Source organism: Mustela nigripes, chromosome 4 (genome assembly GCF_022355385.1).
Source record: "Mustela nigripes isolate SB6536 chromosome 4, MUSNIG.SB6536, whole genome shotgun sequence".
Classification (NCBI taxonomy): Eukaryota; Metazoa; Chordata; class Mammalia; order Carnivora; family Mustelidae; genus Mustela; species Mustela nigripes.
In genome coordinates, this window is record NC_081560.1 from 117420767 (window position 1) to 117436361 (window position 15595).

General features: G+C 47.6%; 1 pseudogene; it reads right to left on the reverse strand.

The window, feature by feature from the left end:
• LOC132016397 (pecanex-like protein 2) overlaps positions 1–15595 on the reverse strand; it is a 48327-nt pseudogene that overhangs the window by 13833 nt on the left and 18899 nt on the right.

Sequence of the window (15595 nt, forward strand, 5' to 3'; positions counted from 1 at the left end):
AAAATATTTTTAACATATATTAAGATCATAAGATGAGAATACCTCCTAAAAATTAGTAAGAGCCTAATAGAAACGGGTAATGCACATAAATAGGCAGGCAATTCACAGAAAAAATATGTCACCAATAAATATGTAAAATGATCTTTACCTTTGCTATTAATAATAGAAATGCAAATTCAAATGAGAATGAGATAATCTTTCACCCATGAGACTAGAAAAATTAAAGACCGAATCTCCAGCATTAGTAAGGATATGGCAAAACACTCTTGGTTAGACTATAAATTGGGGCAGCTTTTTTGGAAAGCCATTTAACTGTATCTATAAAAATTACATTAAAACGTTTTTTGAACTATGGACTTTTTTCTTTTTTTGCAAGCAAAACCATATATTGAATTCTAGCATATAAAATGTAGAGCACAGCTGTTCGTCTAAAGTAGAGCTGGGGGTGCCGTCCTGCTCTGTCCCACCTCCAGTCACACTGCGTCCCTCCCCTGCCCCATGACACAACCAAGTCAGAACTCTGTGGGCACCAGGCCCCGGAACCACTGGGCCAGGCCGGTCTGTGAAATCTGTCACCTTTATTATTCCACGGCTAACATGGAAGTGTACTGTCAGACTTTGCTGTGCTGTGGGACCGCTCAGTAAAGGGAATCAGTCCCAGATAATCAGAGCTTTCCCTAGAGCACCGATAATATTATTCCCAGATTTATCTCATCACTATGTTTGGAACGAGCAGAGGTGACATGGAGTATGAGAAACTGTTTGAGACAAAGAAAATCCCATCAATGTGAGGTTTATAAAAGCAGCTGGTGAGTCTGGTGCTTAATCAAGAAAAAAACAAATAAAGCTGACCTGGCAAGAAACCCCCCGATCAGGAATCATGGAACGAGTTCCTCAAGGAGCAAGAGAGAAGAAGTCTTCGCAAACGGTGCTCAGGTGGGAACTGAAAGAACAAATCCTCAAAGCATCTTATCTGCAATTTGTACAGAAAATTTGGAACTTTTTTTTTTTAAAACCAGCTTCAGATGGATCAAACAAAATACCACCTGCCTGGATGCTAGGACTATCTGAAGACTCCAGAAGTCTTCAGAAGATTCCAGAATCCTCCAAAACCCTTCCCCAACGGTGTTCCTTCCTTATAGTTCCTCCCTACAGTTTCCTAAGGGGCTCCTGATGCAACCACATGATCCTGTTTCTGCAAAGCCTGCCCCGGAACCTCCTGCTGGGCTTCCCATCATCAAATGAGGCCCTGGACAATGGACCACAGAGGGCACTGTCAGGACCTTGCTGGAGGCTGAGTGCAGCGGGAGAAGCCCGTGAGCTTCTCCCCGGGGTACTTCTTAGGACAGGGCTTCACTAAGCACTCACACGGGTAAGTCACTGAGCATTTCTCACCTTGAAGAAAATCATAAAATTCAGACATGTGGGCAATGAAAGAGTCACACATTCTGACGTCCTAGGTGCTGCCCTTCTACTCAGAGGCCCTCGAGGCCACGGCCTCGAGGGAGAAATGAGGAGATGTGCCAGCCACACCACTGCACCCCTGACGGATGCACGACCAGCAGTGGCCGAAACCCACTGCCCACCCTGGGGAAGGGTCAGCGAGGTTGCCCGGGCTCACTGATCCGACGCCCAGGGCTTGAGAAGGTTGTTAAGCTAAAACGTGAGGGGGTTCTGCCCTTCAGAAGCTTACACTCCAGCCTAACAATGCGCACTTCAGTTGAGTCCCAAAGGGCCTGGTGTCAAGGACATGATACAGAAATCCTGAAGAACATGCAAAGCAGACGAGAAACCAGTGAAGGGAGCCTACGTGGAACTGATTTTGAGCTCCCCGGGTCTCTATGATGGTCAGCCTTGACCACACACTGACATCACTTGGGGGGGGGTAATCCTCATGCTTGCCCCACCCCTTCAGGGTTCTGATGTCACTGGTCTGGACTAGGGGAGGGCATGGGCTACTATTTAAATATTTAGAAGTCCCCCCAGGAGATGTTAATGTGCAGCCATCCAGGTGATCCAGACAGACAAGAGGAATCTAGAACATTTGGCCCCTGGTGCTAAGTGCCAAAGGAGAAGTCTGAAATGGCCAGTGATTGGGGGATGAGAACCTCATCTCACAACAGCCACTTCATGGGTGTAGCAGGAGTGGAAGGTCAAGTGGCAGTGGGGTGGTGGGGGCCACAGAGTTCAGTGTCATTGGTGATGGAAAGTTCTGGAGCTTGTGCGTGAATGCAAGAGAAGACCGGGTGACAGAGGGTGAAGGGTGAAAAAGGCAGGAGAGAATTTAACCTTGTTTTTGTTCTTTAAGAAGAGAAACTTGAAAATATTATTCATCCATAAGAAAGAGGAAATCCTACCATTTGTGACAACATGGATGGACCTTGAGGGCATTATGCTAAGTGAAGTCAGTCAGAGGAAAGCAAATACCGTATGATCTTATATACATAAAATCTGAAAAACCAAGCTCATAGATACAAAGAACAGACTGGTGGGTGCTGGGGTGGGGGTGGGGGACATACAAAATGGGTGAGTGGACAAAAGTCACCAACTTCATGGAGCCTCTTTGGAGAACAGTGTGGAGATTCCTCAAGAAATTAAAAATAGAACGTCCCTATGACCCTGCAATTGCACTACTGGGTATTTAACCCAAAGATACAGATGTAGTGAAAAGAAGGGCCATCTGTACCCCAATGTTTATAGCAGCAATGGCCACGGTCGCCAAACTATGGAAAGAACCAAGATGCCCTTCAATGGATGAATGGATAGAGAAGATGTGGTCCATATACACTATGGAGTATTATGCCTCCATCAGAAAGGATGAATGCCCAACTTTTGTAGCAGCATAGACGGGACTGGAAGAGATTATGCTGAGTGAAATAAATCAAGCAGAGAGAGTCAACTATCATATGGTTTCACTTATTTGTGGAGCATAACAAATAGCATGGAGGACAAGGGGTGATAGAGAGGAGAAGGGAGTTTGGGGAAATTGGAAGGGGAGGTGAACCATGAGAGACTATGGACTCTGAAAAACAACCTGAGGGGATTGAAGTGGCAGGGGGGTGGGAGGTCGGGGTACCAGGTGGTGGGTATTATAGAGGGCACAGATTGCATGGAGTACTGGGTGTGGTGCAAAAATAATGAATACTGTTATGCTGAAAATAAATAAAAAATAAAGTTAAATAAATAAATTTAAAAAAAAAGTCACCAACTTCCAGTCATAGATAAACAAGTCATGGGATGTAACGTAAGACATGTGACTCTAGCTAACAATACTGTATTGCTTACTTGCAAGGTGCTAAGAGAGATAATCCTAAAAATTCCACCACAAAATAAAAGGTTTGTAACATAATAAAAATACATATGGGGATGCACATTAACTAAACTTACGGAGGCGATCATTTTGTAATATATACAAATACTGAATCATTATGAAAGTAATACAAAGTTATAGGTCAGTTATAGCTCAACTGTTTGAAAAAGGAGAGAAACTTGAGCTATGTACATACAGGACAGGAAGATCTGGGTAGAAAAAGAGCTTGAAAAACCAGCCAAAGGGACATCCAATTAATCAAAGTCCCACAGAGACAGGGAAGGGTAGTCTAGACTAGAGTACAGATGTGCTGCTTTTCTTTTGTTGGAAAAACACAAAAAGGGAATGAACCTTTATTTTTTAAGATTTGTTTATTTGAGAGAGAGAGAGGGTGTGTGAGTGCAAGCTTGAGGGCGGGGGAGGCAGAGGGAGAGAGAGAGACCATCTCCAGCAGACTCCATGCTGAGTGCAGAGCCAGGTGCGGGGCTCGATCTCATGACCCTGAGATCACAACCTGAGCCAAAAGCAAGAGTTGGATGCTCAACCGACGGAGCCACCCAGGAGCCCTGGGAACAGACCTTTATTAAGTATTCATTTTGCTAGAGACCAGGCTAGGTAGTTCTAATAAATGGTTTCATTTCATCTTTCCAGCAAACCCACCAGGACTCTTGTGACACAGAAGTTCCTGTGTCTGGAATCCCGGGGATTTAGCTGTTCTGTATTTGTGCTATTTCCAAATGTAGAGTTCCCAATGGTCACAAAGTCTCCTTATGGGCCCAGCACAATTTATTATGGCAAGAAATAGCTACATAAACAGTCAAACTTAAAAATAAAGAAAAACAACTGACAAAAATACAAAATCTTGGTGCCTGTACCAATGGTTTTCTCACATACCTGAGAGCCATGTTGTGGGTGGCCGTTCCCAGAGCTCTCCACCCCAGGATGCACAGGGCAAAGGACAGGGTCACTAAAGCAGAGTCCTCATCACTGTCCAGGTTCTTGGAGGGCTGGAAGAGCAAGGATGTTAATTCAACTTTCCCAGGGATTCCATCACACAGCGACACAGAGTCATATCTCAGGGGGCTTTGTAAGTCAGCCATTGGGGTCACTTGGTCCCGTAGCGTGACCCAGGGATGGGGGAACTCTCTGATTCCTGAAACACTCTCTCCTGTGGTTGGAGAGGGAAAAAATTGAAATGAGGGAGCTACTTTTGAGAAGCTGTCATTGTCCTTGGTTTCATTCCTAAGAGGCTGTGTTCATCTCCAAGTGTCCTCAGCGCGGGAACAATAATGCCATGAGACCCAACTGTGGGAGTGGGTTGAACCATCTTGATTGCTAAACAGATTGGTTCCCCGGTCCATGATTCAATACCCTGCATTTTGGCACAGATAATCCTTTTTATTTGGAAATCTCAAAAAGCAGCTCTACACAAAGAGGTTTCCAGAGCTTCAAATCCATGCCAAAGGCTTAAAATTGCACTAACCCTGAGCACAGCATAGAGGGAAATATACCTTCCAAGTCTCCTTCGCTGGAGACAGGGTATATGGATTCTTCCTTTAAAATTCTGCTTACGTGTTAAACAAACACTTATCCAAACACCAATGTTCTTGCTGCTCTATTTGATCATTGTCTACCATACAGCCTAAGCAGGAATGGACTTTATAAAATGCTCCTCATGTTTCAAATTTAACCCAACACCTCTAGCCCCACTTTCCTGACCCTTCTGTGCACAGTACTGAATCCATTCTAGATATACATTGCAGAAGCTGGTGCGGGTTATCCCCTGGAGACACGGGAGGTAGTCATCATCCACGTTAATGTTGAACATGGCAAGGTCACGCTCAATGTAATGCCACTTGGAAAAAGGCTGCAAGGACTTCAGAAAGGATTCGTTTTTGATCCAGGAGAGAAGTTTGGGGGACATTACCATATAGTAGATTATGCTCTGCAGAGAGAAAGCAAGATTATGAGCCCTTCAGAATTTTTAATTTATTATACCTCATAAAATCAGTCAGTGTCAGAGATTGACATGTGGTGTCACTGTGTTTCCTGCTAGGTTTTTTGTAAATATTTCTTTATTCATTTATTTGAGAGAGAGAGAGCACGTGAACAAGGATGAGTGGGGGGAGGGGCAGAGGGAGAGGGAGAAACAGACTTCCAGATGAGCAGGGAGCCAGGTGGGGCTCTATCCCAGGACCCTGGCATCATGACCTGAGCAGAAGGCAGAGGCTTAACTGACTGAGCCACATAGGTGCCCCTTTCCTGCTAGATGTAATATGTAGAACTCACCTGAGACATTCTATAATGTCCTCTCTTATGGGTCACCACAGGGATGAGGGAAGTGAGAACAGAACGCTAATGGAATGTGCCAGAACAGAAGTTCCGGGGTGAAGAAGAATGACAGCCAGCCTGATCCTTTCTGAGAGAGACACACAAAAGGGCCCTTGGGATACTGCAGGCTTCCTTGGATGCCCAGCTGTGTCTGATCCGACTGAAAGAGATGGGGGCAAACCCTCTTCCAGGACCCCAACCCAGGAGTGTTCAATGAACGAAAACACCAAAGTTCTTACAGAAAGTACTTATGACGAGGCACTGTCGAAACACACATGCACATGTAATCCCGGGTGCTCAGACAGTGGACATCTGCGATGCCTTCCAAAATAACCCGTGTTCTCCCTCCATCAGACACGCCACTTAGGAATCCCAACTGGTGATAATGCCACCCTCAGGCCTTCTCCTTCTGAGTCACAGCTTTATCGAAAGCCATCTTGTAGCTCATGAATGAACTCATCCTTCAGAAAGGCTAGCTCCGGGCCGGGAGAAGTCCAAGCACAGCAGAGAACGTGAAACTCCAGCTCCAGTATGGGCGCCTCTGCGTGGGTGGGAGCATACCCTCCCTGCAACCTTCTCTGTGCTCTATTACCATGGGCAAACGGACGTGGTGCTCACAGCACTGAGGCTGAGCTCCCCTCACCCAGAAGCCACCCCCCCCCCTAGCCTGGCTCGTATCTCACCTGGGAATCACCAGCATGGGGGGGGCGCTTGGTGCCAGGAGGCAGTGCTGCATGCTCTCGTGGCCTCAAACCCTTAGCCAATGGCCTTCTCTGATTGTAGACACATGTTCCTCCAAAGGGAGGTGACAAACAGGAATGCACACAGCGTGGGCCTGGCCAGGGCATGGGGACTATCACCTGTGACCACAGTGGGAAGACTCTTCCGGGCAGCCTCCTGCCCTCTCGCCTGCTCTTCCCTCCCCTGGGCTGGGATGTGGAATCTGGAGAACCAAGGTTGGAGGTTGCTAAGGAGGGTCTGGTCTCAGGGTCTGAGGAGTCTGAGCAGGTGACGGGACAGACACGCGTGGTCCCCGGATTAGGGTCAAATCACCGCAAAGGCCTGACTCAGCCATTCTCGGTTGTTGGGACTGCCGGCAGCCTGGACCCTGGGAAGGTCAACCCGTGGCTCATGACGTGTGGCCTTCCTCTGCGGCATATTCCCTACTAGGCTTCACGGCCCACCTGACCCCAAATGGGGAGAACAGGGGACCCCAAATGACATCTGTGGTTCTCACTATCCCATTTCTGCAGCACTGCACCCAGGACAGCCCTGCTGGCCTGGAGAAGTCCCTTCTGTGACTTTTCCCTAAGGAAAGAGGGACAGAGAGGGAGGGAAGAAGGCAGAGGCCCAGGAAGCTGAGAGTGGGAGGCGGGAAGGACAGAGCTGCAGCGGAGCCCAAGTCTCTTTGTTATTTTGAGGCTTAAAATGAGTGAGTGTGCACGAAGGACTCAGCGCGAGGCCTGATGTCTTTGCCTTACCCCCCAGGAGCTGAGGCGTGGGGAGGCCACAGTGGTCTGGAGCAGTGCCGAGGCCACGGATGACATCAGGGGCCAGGAGACAGCTGAGTCTATGGTTCTCGAGCCAATCTACTTGCTGGCAGGATAATTTAGAGCCCATAGGAGGCAGGCAGTGCAAGCAGTTGACCCAAAGCTACAAGCAGGAGGGGACCCATGACCGTGGCCAGAGGCACGATGTCTCTGTCGATGGTGACAAAGGCCACAAAGAAACTGGGTCTGCGTGAACATCTGGCTCTAGAAATATCTGGTCTAGTTTTTCCCAGTATGTCCTAATCCATGTACCAGACAGGAACAACAAAAAAAAACTCAAAGGACGTTTACCTTTTCATCCACTTCTAGGGAGAGAATGGAAATCATCCCTCAGCCGAGGAAGTCAGAATAGTGAATGAGGACTTCAAATCCCAGAGGCTAAAACTTCCTCCCCAGGTCTGGCAAAATCTTGCAGTGTCGACTTCCCAGCACACCCTGCAGCTTGGCTCCCCCTCCTCTGCCCCGGGCCCCCTCCCCTCCCTTCACCAGGGCATGAGGAGAATCGATTCCTTTCACCCAGAGAACACAGAACATGCCCAATCCTTGCAAACCATGCCCCGCTTCACTTGACGTAGGCAGAAATTCCGTGAGGGAGACAGAGTCAGTGAACAGTGTGAAATCCTTCAGAATCTGTCAGGATGGAATGGGTACAGCACTAAGTAAACCTGATAAGTGAGGATGGGGAAAATGAGTCGATGACAAGGAACCTGATCCATGTTGAAAGCAAGACCTCTTCTGAATGCGTTCACCATATCTGTCCTTCAGCAGGGATTCTCCCGGTTCCTCATTTTAATTGTAAAATCGACCTGTTCTATCAGACAATTGCCCTGTGCACATTCTAGGAGAGGGGCCCTGGCAGGAAGCTCCACGTGTCCGGGTTTCACGCTCCCCATTTTGCAAGGTAAGCGATAAGCCCCTCTCCTTTCTGAAAGGCCTGGACGGGAACAATGGCAGCGGGAAAACCCAGCCCTCATGGAAAGCTGATTTCTTGACTGCAAAGAGGGTTTTGAACACTAATAAACCGAGGGGAGGCGGAGAAGGCACCAGAGAAAACCTCCAGTCATCAGGAAGGAAATGATTTCAAATATATTCATAGAGGGTGGCAGAACTGACCCAGTTTATTAGGAGGTTAAAAAAAAAAATCCTTTTGTGTAATGGAATGATTCCAAGCTTTTCTTCCTTCTTGATTTGCCTACCCAATATAAGTAATAATAGTCATGACACAAAGAAAGAAACTCTGAGCTCTTGAAACTTGAAGCAGCCCAGCACAACAAAGGTCATTTTGTTTACCACGTAACCAAGGCTATAGAAGAAAACACTCATTAGTTTTTACCCTAAAATGCTGCTTCTCCTGCCACTCAGCACTCCTGACACTTTCTTTAACTAACTCCACGGGGTGATAAGCCCAGGTTCTGAGCTACCCCTTACCAAAGGGCGGGCAAGCCCTGAGTGCCGTATTTAGAGAAAGCCTCACTGGAACAGTCCCGTCGGTGGTGACGTGAATTAACAGGACGTGCCAGGAGGCCCCATATGCCCCCAAGTCTCAGCCCCTCCTGAGCACCGACTCGGAATTTAAGAGAAATCTGTTTCTATGGAGCACAAATATGTCTGTAGTCACTCCCAAGCCTCATTGTGTATTAAATCACTTAGGAAAGTAATTTAAAAATACAGGTGCTAAGGCCCTTCCCCAGGCCCAGGGAATTGGAATTTCAGGGCAGGACATGCAAATCCATAATTAGCAGCATATTCAGGGAGTGGGTTGCCACAGGGCTGCCCCCGGCTCGTGAGGAGACCCCACAAGAGAATGCACCATCGCTCTTTGTGCCTCTCCCACCCCACCCGAAACTCTCATGTTGGCATCAGCCCCCTTTTTTGGAAAACAGAGTTAATGACATTGTTCTCCCATAAACTAAATACTACCTGGCAGATTCCAAGGGTGGTCGGGGCTCCTTCAGCCTCGCCATTTGCATATTATCCTGGATTTCTTTCTCAGATTTCAAATTGCCATTTTAGAAAACATACAGGAGGGCACCTGGGTGGCTCAGTGAGTTAAGCCGCTGCCTCCGGCTCAGGTTATGATCTCAGGGTCCTGGGATCAAGTCCCGCATTGGGCTCTCTGCTCAGTGGGGAGCCTGCTTCCTCCTCACCCTGCCAGCCTCTATGCCTACTTGGGATCTCTTTCTGTCAAGTAAATAAATAAAATCTTAAAATCTTAAAAAAAATGCAAGGAATTGGGAGACATGTTTCTTGGAGTTACGAGAGGAGAGAAGTGAGTATCAATTTACTTACTAGTGCACGGGAGGGATTTATTAAGAAGCAGGCCCCGGAGGGTGCCCCCAAGGCCTCTGGAAAAGCCAAGAGGGTAAACCCAGAAAAAGTATATCCTTCCTTCTCCCTCACTCTTGGTGACTTGCTCTGTGGCCACCCACATGCCTGGCTCTTGGGAAGGCTGTCTCTGGGGGGGGTCCCAGTTCACAGAGATGTGGCTCAGTAGTGAACCCCATTCTCAACACGAAGACCTACAGTGGGCCGATCAGACTGTCACCAACATCTGAATCCCATCTGTGTAGACTGCTGTGGCCCAGATCCAGGACCCATGTTACCTTTGTTCATTTAGTCCAAAAAAATGCCCTGGACACCGCCCTATGCAAGTCATCACACTGAACCCTGGGGACCCAGAGAGGAGTCCGGTGCGTGCGGCTCCTGTGCTGAGGGAGCTGCTACAGGGTGAGTAGGAGAGATTTCAGAGCAAGGCGAGGTGAATGTCTGCACAGCCCCAGGGGAGCTTGTGTGCAGAGGGGCAGTGGGGGTAGCTGGAGGATACCTGGCGGGGTGGGGGCAGGGACCACAGGGAATGTGTGTGCAAAGGCGGGGGTGGGGAGGATGGGGCAGAGTGGAAACCACCGCAAACAACACGGGGGCTCTGGGCAGTTTCTGTGTGGGTTCCAGGCTGCCCAGAATGCACATTCCCCACCCCGCTCAGCTGACATGGACAAGCTTCTAACCACCAGGATACAACAGGGACCTACTGTGGCAGCTGCCAGGAGCCTTTCTCGGGGACCACAGGTGCATGCCTGTGGATTTCCTTTCCATCGTTTTAAGCTTCCATCTAGGAGCACGAAGTCTCCAAAGTGGTGCAGCAGGTGGCAGAAGGAACCCAGGAGCCTAGGACTTCCCGGCATGGAGCTGCCACCCCCTTCCTCGTTCACTTGTGAGACAGACAGACTTCTCACAGGAGCGTACCACGGCTCTTTCAGGACCCACTGACAAATCCAGGTTTGGCTCTGGAAGAAAACGTCTTGCAGCCTAGTTCATAAAGCCGAGGGAGTGAACTGTGGGGTCAGAAGGCAGAAGCTCACAGCTCCCCGATCTGCTTTCCAAATCTCCCCCCACGTATATGAGACTGGGTGAAACACTGATGGTTTGGGTGGGGTAGGATGGAAACTTGTGCATCAAGGTGGTGACCACGAGCCAAAGACCCTTTCTTACAGAGTCTGTGCAGGAGAGCATGTCACGAACATTTCTCATTGCAACTGCCTGGGGATGTGATAATTAACGAGTTACTTAACCTTCTGACTTTTTGCAACCTGTCTTTGATTTCCTGTAAACCTTAGCGGTACTGGTGCACGTGTGGGACCCTCCTCAGTAGCTATTCCAAGTCTCGAAATGTCTTCCTTTCCAGTTGGTGGAAACCCCCGAAGCTCCAAGCCCCCGTGTTCTCTTTCTGTTTCGCATTTCCTCATCTCTGCCGGACCCCCTCTTTCAGCCTCAGCGGGTGGGCATCTGGGTTCGCAGATGGATGAGCATCTCTGTGGGAAAAGGCATTAAGATGTGGGCCCCTCTGAGGCCAGGCTGCAGGGCTCCCGCAGGCAAAGTGCTCCCACAGAGCAGGAGCCAACACAAAGACCTCCTCAGCCTTGGCTGCTCCCACCTGTCCCTCCCACTTTGGAAAATGCTGTCACCTTTGCACCCTCACTCAAAGCTCACACTCGTTCTCTGGGAGACTCAGCTGCAAACAGGGACATTTTCTGAGGTTGGAGCGGTGGTGCAGACATGGATACTGAGCTACAGGCAAAGGATGCTCTTGTCTCCACCCAAGTGAGGATGAAAGGCTGTCGAAACTAATCCTAACTGGGCCATTTCGCTCTACTTTTGGGGCTTTCCTATTAATAGGCTCCTATTATAAAACCATTCTGGTTCTAGGGTTTTCCTATTATTAGGTTCCTATTATAAAACCATTCTGGTTCTAGAGTGGAAATGGCTGAGCATCTAAATCAATACTTGGGACACATAACCACGGAGGCCTGGAGATGTCTGGACACTGCCATTTACAATGCCCCCTCACCAGGACTCAGCTGGGTTAGAACAGACGAAACAGATCCGGGTAAGAAAAGGAACTCCCTGTGAGTGTCCAGACTTAGACAGTGACTCGGGCCATGAACCCCAAGCAAAACAAAAGCCCTAGAGGATTTTTCACAAAACCAGTGGTTCCCAAACCTAGCGGGGGCTCTGATTCAGAAGATACGGGGAAGCTCCAGAATCCAGCTTTTTGCAAAACATCTCAGGAGCCCCTTGACCCAGCCCAGAACTATTCCTCAGACAAGCATCCAGGGCCCAGGGCAGCAATACCTTGATGTAGTAGCGAATGAGGATCCTCCAGAGGTCGAACACCTGCAGCATGGTGGCTGCGCTGTTGTCTACGATGCTGCAGCCCTCCAGGATGTACTGAGTCCGTGTGATCTCCCAGGTGAGCCAGCGGAGGTGAAAGGACAGCAGGTGTGGCAGGTGGCCGGGCTGGCAGCAACAGCAGCCTCTGTCCTCCTCGTCGCCTTCCATGATGGCCTCGACCTCCCTCTGCTGGCAGTAGGTTCCTAGCAGAGGACAGACAGGATGGAAGTTATACAAGGAGTCATTGGGTCACGTCGGTTCAGAATGGACTTTCCCCTTGGACTCGTTAGAGGGGAAGATGCTAGAGAAAGTCTGGGAATCAGTGTTTAATTCTTTAATTTCCATGTGAGTTGCAAAGCTCATCGTCACTAATTCCTGTCTTCATTCGTATTCATTCTTATGGCCATCTCCTCCCCAATTTGTGTGTGTGTTAGAGGAGACAGGTTTCATGGTGCTCAAGACACCAATGGCTGAAATGTGGGATGGTTATATCCTTGAGTTCCCCTTTCCAGAAACACACAGGTCGCAGCTGAGTGCGTAAGAGGTTACGTAAAGGTGGCAGGTGGAGATGTCTGAGAGTGCGTAGGAGCCTGCTCAAGAATTTTCAGGAAGGTATGCTTCCTCCTTGCTGCTTTCCCTAGAAGAACTCCATTGCCTAACTCTGCGGGCACACCACACATGCTACCCAGCCTCGAAAGTCACCTCACTTCACGTGTCTGAGGGCAGCATGTGGGGGCCCCCAGGTACACTACCAAAGGAATTCACTCCAAAAACAGGAGACGATTATGGGTGTCAACCACATCTGAAAAAGAGACAGCCTATCTTCCTCAACATCTCTGTCAATGATTTGAAGGGAAGCACACACAGTATGCCCATGACATGGTTCCTGGTACCACCTGCAAGGCAGAGCCGAAACCTAAAGTCATCTCTGCAGATGGGCGGGAGGACTGAAGGTGACCTCCTGAAAGTTAATAAAATACATGAGGTAGCCCGCATGTAGTTTCAAAAAACCAGCCACAGGGTTTGTGAATATCTAGTAGTGCATTTAACAAACACTTCAGTTGATTGTATGTATGAACCAGAAGTAGGAAAAGAGAAAGATCCTATGTGGAATGGGTTGAGAAGCCCTTGGATGTTTTTAGCTTAGGAGAAATGGAGTCTGATTTCTGTCAGAGGAGATCATGCTGGCTGCTGTTCAGAGAGTGGGCTGGAGAGGGATGAGGGGTGGGAGCCATGGCATCAGGGAGCTGCTAGCTAACACAGATGAGACAGCAGTGATTTGGACAAAGGCCGTTGGGGGAGGCAGGGAGAAGTGATTGGGTTCTGGATCTCTCTGAAGGTAGCCTGATAGGATTTGTGAAACAATTTGGATATGAGATGTTGAAAAGATAGACAAAGAATGGTGTGAGGAGTTCTGACCTGAACGAGGTGTAAAGTGAAATTATGCTTCACAGAAGAGGTAAGATTGCCGGGGTGGGGCAGGGGGAGCGGCCTCTGGACGGGCAGATGGAAAGACAGGGAATTTTCTTTTGTCTATGTGAAGTTTTAGCTGTTCACTATTAATCAAAACGGAGATGTGGGCAGACAGTTGGATGAAGAAATCCGAAGTTCAAGGGAAAGGTTCTGGCGGAGATTCATAACATCTGAGAGAATTATCAGGAGAGAGGGGCTATTTAAATTAACCTGTGGAGAGGGGAGAGGTCCTAGAGCTGAGCCCTGAGCATTCCACTCAGAGGCTGGGAGCGTGAGGTGCTACCAAAAAAACGACTGAATAGAAGTGGCCTATGAGATCATAAGAAAACCAGAACATAGCAAAAGCAAGTTAACAAAGAAAATAAAGAGTTTCAAGGAAGAGGGAACATCAGCTATGCTAAATGATGCTTAGAGGTCAAATTACAAGAGGAATTAACTGTTAGAATTGACAATACAGAGGCGAACGATAATCTTTGCAAGAGGTTTCGGTGTCATGATGGGTGGGGGAGGGGATGGCCACTTGAGCAAACTCAAAACAGTGGGAGAGAAAAAAGCAAGGGCAGTTAGTGGAGGCAACACTTCTGAGTAGTTTAAAAATATGACTTTATTATATTTTTTACACGTATGTCGGATCGCTTGCTATTGTCCCAGAGATCACTGGTTTCTGTTCCTTTAAACTTTTTATTATTTGCATCAGTTTGAACAGTTTCTATTGCCTTGTCTTCAAGTCCACTGATCTTTTCTTTTATCCTCTAAATGTTTCACCTCAGACATTGCATTTTATTCACTTTTAGAATTTCTCTTTTTTCCTGCTGGTAGTCTCCATCAGATCATTCATTATGATCATTTTTCCTCTGACTTCCTAACAATATTAATAACTCTTTGAAACTTGTTTTCTTTTCCCTTCAACCTCTTTGGCTGTGTTTCTATTTATTGTTTTCTTTTCCTGGGATCACTTTTTTCAGCGTTTTTTCATATCTAGAAACTTATATTACACGCTGGATACTGTTGATGCTCTAGTATTGACTGTCTGGACTTTTCTGTTATGTTCTGTTAAGTCGTTAGTTTGTTTGCACATCTGCTTGATTCTTCTGAAACTCCTACTTAATCTTGAGAGTTTCTAGAGTAGACGTCTAGCGCAACGATATCTCTACTCCTGCAGCTTGGTCTTTCCAAGGTCCCAGTTGAATTCCTGGGATGTTCGACAAGGTTTCTCCACTGCATGACTGGAAGTGCTACACCTCGGCTCTGTTCGACCTCTATATCCTCCAGTGAGCTCACACCTCCAGTGAGTTCACACCTCTCCAGTTACTATTCTCTGCCACGACTCGCCTCCAACTTTTAGCAGGTGAACATTTACCCAATCACTAACGAGGATCCCTGTACAGATCTCTGCAGGACCTTCTCTGTGAAATTTGCTCTTATCCACTCCTCTGACCCACAAAGTCCAGCTTTATTAGTGATCCAGAACTCAGATTCTGCCTCGCTAGCTCAGTCCAAGAACTGTATTCTGTTTGGATGCTGCCTCCCCCTTCTACACATAAGAAAGGGCCTCCAGGAGGAGAGCAAGGGTAATGTTAGGGAGATTTCAGTGTCTTCTTTATCCCAGTTGACTGAATATATATATATTTTTCCCCAGTTTTGTAATTGTTTATGGCAAGAAGGATAATCCAGGACCTGTTAGTCAGTCATGGCTGAAAGGGCAACTCTCTGGATCCTTCGACATGTCTTCTGAGACAATTCTAACATGAGAACTCTCCCTATGTCCATTTCCATACCATTCACTTTTTCCAAGACCCCACAGTGCCTGGTACTTAGTGGGTGCTAACATCCCCTCAGGTGAGATGCCTGAATGAATGAATGACTGAATAAATGAAAGAGAGATGTGAATCCCGATCATTGCATGCACGGTATTGAAAAAATGCTCAACAAATGACATTATGCACATGGCTGATAAATCCAGTGTCAGTACTAAGCTGCTCTACAGTACGAATGAGATGGTCCTGATGGGTCAGAGATGGAAAACTACAACCTTCAAATAATAACATACCCATGGAACTCTTAGGAAAATGGGCAATGAGATGGGAGTTGACCAGGAAAGGGACGGAGCAGGTTGTGTAACGCAAAGTGTAACAGTGAAGATCTGATCCCAGATCTTGTGACTCTGCTTGTCTTTCCCCAAGACTTAACTGCTTTTGGGTATTGGCTGAAAACACTCTTTTTTTTTTTTTTTTTTTTTTTTTTTTTTTTTTTTTTTTTTTTT